Genomic DNA, 5,343 nt, shown 5'->3' with positions numbered 1-5,343 from the left:
CAGCATTCAGCCCGTATACCCCCAAACCTTTCCTGTTCATGAACTTACCCAAATGTCTCTTAAATGTTGTAACTGTGCCGGCATCCACGGTTTCCTTTGGCAGATCATTCCACACACAAACCACCCTCTCTGTAAAACCATCGCTCCTCCTGTCCTTTTAAAATCTTCCTCCTCTCACCTTAAAAATATGTCCCCTAGCTTTGAACTCCCCCACCCTTGGGAAAAGACCCTTGTCGTTCAACTTATCTATTATGCCCCTCATGGTTTTATAAACCTCAGTAAGGTCACTCCTCAACCTCCTGCACTCCAGTGAAAAAAGTCTGAGTCTATTTTTATATTCTCAAACCCTCCATTCCCGGCAACATCCTGTTTCATTTTTAAATGGTTACTTGTTCTCCGTATTTCTCATGGCACTGTTTGGGGAATTATTATTTGAGCGGCTGCTTGCTGTGTTGGCCTCTCTTCTTTTCCGACGTGCGAGTGATAAGTCTGAGCCGTGTTTGCATTCTCCAATTCCTAGTCCTTCTCCTCCCTTGAATGTGCATCTCATTTTAAACTGGCAGTGCGATGGATGGTGCATTCACTGCTCTGCTGTCACGGCACAGCTCACAACCTTGCACTGTCACACACTTATGTGGAGCCGTTTGCTATCTTCAGCTGTCTCGATGATGCTTCTTGGGTCAGAGATCCAAGCTGCTCGTTTGATCAAAACGAAAACAACACCATTGCCCCCGACCATGCAAAAGAGTGCCAAAAGTGAATAATGGAGTGATTACCATCGATTCACTCGAACACGTAAAAAGGCAGGCCGCAATTTTTCAGTCATTTAAAAACTGCAAGAGGGAAAGGAGGAAATGTTCTAATTAATTGAAGAATAGAAACAACTTTCTTGAGTTGTCTTAATTTGTCGTCTCTGCCTTTTAAGAGTGTCACAAAAATATTTGCAGCCAATTAAGGTTGTTAAATGCAGAATCCTGCGAGCTCTAACATATGTAAAAGACGATGCACATTTTACAAAGTACTTCTCTCTTCGACATGTTTCAAAGCACTTCACATTGCGACTTTAAAGCACATGGGTGTAGCAGCACTGGTGTGAATAGCAAGATCCCATGAATTACAATCAGAAGAATGATCTGCTACAGAGGATCTTTGGAAAACACAATGGTGGACTCTCTAATGCCCCTTCCCAGTGGGGGGTTTGGTGGCGGGATAGGTGGCATTTAATTGGGTGAGGGTCTTGCATGTCAGAACCCAGCCACTTTCCAGCCTGTTACCTTGAGGGGGGGGCAGTAAGGTATAATATTGTCTTTCTGCCCCACTGTGAATGGAGGTTCATAGGAGGACAATTAATGACCACTCAAGGGGCCCATCCTGGTATTGTTGGTACTCACCCAGCAGCAAATGGGGACAATGCTGTGTGATGGCTGCCATTGGTGAGGACAGGACTGGGAGTATTTCTGAATGTATACCTGGTCAAGGGACCTGATATTGGGAAGATGCTGACAGCCCTCCTGTAACTGCTGACCCTCCCTCCCAGTGCCATACGTGTACATTGCCTTTAAGACCACTATTGGAATACTGTGTTCAATTCTGCCCTCCCTGCTATAGGAAAGATGTTGTGAAACTTGAAAGGGTTCAGAAAAGATTCACAAGGATGTTGGTGGAGGTAGAGGGTTTGAGCGAGAGGGAGAGTTTGAATAGGCTGGGGCTATTTTTCCTGGAGTGTTGGAGCCAGAGGGATGACCTCATAGAAGTTTATAAAATTATGATGGGCATGGATAGGGTGAATAGCAGAGGTCTTTTTCCCAGGGATAGGGGAGTCCAAAACCAGAGGGCAGAGGTTTAAGGTGAGAAGGGAAAGTGTAGTGATTGGGACCAGGTTGACCTTGTTAACTACAAGGTTCTTGTTTGAAGTTGTTAACCGGGCCCAATCAGGAAAGCCTTGGCTGACCAATATAATCAGGAGATTAGAATCTCCTTGGTTGAGAATTGACTCTGAGCTAGTTGGCCACATCCAGTGTACTGTGAACTAGTAAATAAAGGGTGACCCGGTGATGGGACCTGGCCTCTGTACAGTTATTTCAGTAAGATTTAAAAGGGACCTAAGAGGCAACTTTCTCACACAGAGGGTGGTGTGTGTATGGAATGAGCTGCCAGAGGAAGTGGTGGAAGCTGGTACAATTATAACATTTACAAGGCATCTGGATGGGTACATGAATAGGAAGGGTTTAAGAGGGATCTGGATCAAATGCTGGCAAATGGGACTTGATTAATTTAGAGTATCTGATCGGCATGGACGAGTTAGACTGAAGGATCTGTTTCCATGCTGTACATCTCTATGACTCCATGAGAGTTCACTTTGATGACTGAATGAGCTGTGTCGAGACAATAATATGACTCTGCCTACCACTTTGCTCTGAGAAATCAGTTGATTTGCTGTAATGTCTGCTTCTTTGATTACAATGTGTTTTACTGTGTTAAGCAAATGGAGTTAATCAGTCTGTGAGGAGGGATCAGTCATCCACTATCATCAACATGATACACACCCTTGCTCCCTTGTGCCTTAGATTGGTGTTGTAACAGCATGAGATGCATGTGCTACAGACAAATAATTAGGGAATGTTGTTTGTTGAGTCCTTCCCCTTGCCTGGGCTGTTTTATTCTGGGGGAGGCCCAGCACTGCTCAATGAAGGAACTTTGCGAAATTCAGCAACGAGGGGCACCAGCCATTTTATGAGGCTCCCATCATCTGCAATGAGTCCATTTCTTTAAGTTGTGAAGTGTCTACCTTTTACCAGTTCAGTCTGTTGAAGCTACCTCGCTCCTTCACTGGTCAGTGAGCTAAGTTTAGACTCAGAGGTGAAGAAGGAGAGATGGCATAGCAGCACCATCGGTTTATCGTAATTGAATATGCCAGCTCTGTTTTGTAGAATCCCTAGGTTTTCTGTGCTTTGGCAATGTGTTCCATGATTCATCTTAACACAGACTGATGCCAACAGTGTGGGTTCAATTCCTGCATTGGCAGAAGCTAGCTCCTTCTCAACCTCTCCCCTCGCACTGAAACGCAGTGACCTTCGCGTTAGACCACTGCCTCCCTCCAATGAGAGAACAGCCCCATTGGTTTGGTCGGACTGTGGCAACTTTACTTTTTACTTCCTGTGAAAACTCCCAGAGCTTTCTGAGGGAGTGAATGTGAGGAGGTTTCACACCAGTCAATGCTGGCTCGTGATTCATTGTCAGTGAGAGGGAGGAGAGCCATCATTATCCCTGTAGATTTAATGACTTGCCCATTGGGGAAGAGCTGTCTAGATTCCCAGGCTAGCAAGGCCACTGTCAAAACCATAACTTAATGACAACGTTGCAAAAGCTTCAGGACAACACTGCAGCACTTCTGCTGTGCACTGATGCAAGGAGACCATTCCTTTCTGAAAGGAGGGTTAGCATTTCAAAGCTGTGAATGTCAATCTTGTGTGGATATGTGTGTCTAATGTATTTTTAAAACTTGTATTTACTGTAGAAACAATTTGCATAGTACCCTTCACAACCAAGCTGCCTAACTACCAAAAAAAGCTGCATTTTTTAAATTCATTGGTGGGATGTGGGCATTGCTGGTTGCATCAGCATTTATTGCTCATCCCTAATTACCCAGAGAGCAGTTAAGAGTCAACCACATTGCTGTGGGTCTGGAGTCACATGTACACCAGACCAGGTAAGGATGGCAGATTTCCTTCCCTAAAGGACGTTAGTGAACCAGATAGGTTTTTCGTGACAATCGACAAATGGTTTCGTAATCAAGGTTAGACTCTTAAATCCAGCTTATTATTGGAATTCAAATTCTACCAGCTGCTATGGTAGGATTCGAACCCAAGTCCCCAGAACATTACCTGGGGTCTCTGTAGTAGTCTAGCAATCATACCATGAGGCCATCGCCTACTCCTTGAACTGAGAGACCACAGCTAACACCACATTAAAGTGTATTCCAGCCATTTTGTCATAAGTTGTTTGTGGGATCCTACTGTGCACACATTGACTGCTGGCCTTTGCATATTGTAACGTTTCAGTGGGGTGTTTTCACTGGCTGTCATGCACGTCCCTGAGGTTGTGTGAAATGCAAATAAAAATGCTGAAGATTCACACGCTTCTTACCTTCTATACTGGGTCCAGGGTTCTGAGTTTCCTCCAGCAGTGAAGTCGTCCCCAGGCAGTTGATGTACATGAAACGATGTTTTGAACAAAACACATGCATACTTCAGGAGCTCTTTCTTCCTAAATCGAGTTGAGTTAAAAGAAGCTTTCCTCTGTATCTCCACGTGCCACATCTGGAATTCAGAATGCACTGCAAAATTGGCACTACACAATTTGACAAATGCATTTTGACAGCGGTGGCTACATTAGCAGCAGTTTTCTCAATAAAAAGATGCTGGTGCAGCTCGGAATAACCCTCTAACAATAAAGCTGCTGATAATGAGGTTTAAAAAATATCTTTGGATGAAGCGGGGAAAGGGGCAATGTAATGGTCAAAGACAGAATGAATTTGATATGAAATAATAATGACCAACTAGTCTATAGGACTAGGGTAGGGGGCCCAGGCAGTTCGATGAGACCACATGACGTTGGAGGACAACAAAGGGAAGTATCATGCAGTGCAGGATAAAGGTAGAAAGCTGAAACAGACACACACACACTAACACAGACACACTGTCTCTCTCTCTCTCTCTCTCTCTCACACACACACACACACACACACACACACACACAGACCCCAATTTCTTCAGTATCTTCCTCTCCTGCATAGAAAGCCCTCAGGCTGCATTGTATCAGCCACTGTCTGTCATTAAAAGAGTGGACAAGGTCAGAAGTCACATGACACGACATTATAGTCTAACAGGTTTATTTGAAATGACAAGCTTTCGAAGCACTGCCCCTGTGTCAGGTGAGGTCTGGTGAAGGAGCAGTGCTCCAAAAGTCTGTGATTTCAAATAAACCTGTTGGATTATAACCTGGTGTTATAACAAGGTGTAGAGCTGGACGAACACAGCAGGCCAAGCAGCATCAGAGGAGCAGGAAAGCTGACGTTTCGGGCCTAGACCCTTCTTCAGAAATGGGGGAGGGGAAGGGGGTTCTGAAATAAATAGGGAGAGAGGGGGAGGCGGATAGAAGATGGATAGAGGAGAAGATAGGTGGAGAGGAGACAGACAGGTCGAAGAGGTGGGGATGGAGCCAGTAAAGGTGAGTGTAGGTGGGGAGTTAGGGAGGGGATAGGTCAGTCCAGGGAGGACAGACAGGTCAAGGGGGCGGAATGAGGTTAGTAGCTAGGAGATGGGGGTGGGGCTTGAGATGGGA

Source organism: Rhincodon typus, chromosome 10 (assembly GCF_021869965.1).
Source record: "Rhincodon typus isolate 14 chromosome 10, sRhiTyp1.1, whole genome shotgun sequence".
Lineage (NCBI taxonomy): Eukaryota > Metazoa > Chordata > Chondrichthyes > Orectolobiformes > Rhincodontidae > Rhincodon > Rhincodon typus.
The sequence above is the reverse complement of the archived record's forward strand: the minus strand, read 5'-3'. Positions refer to the sequence as shown.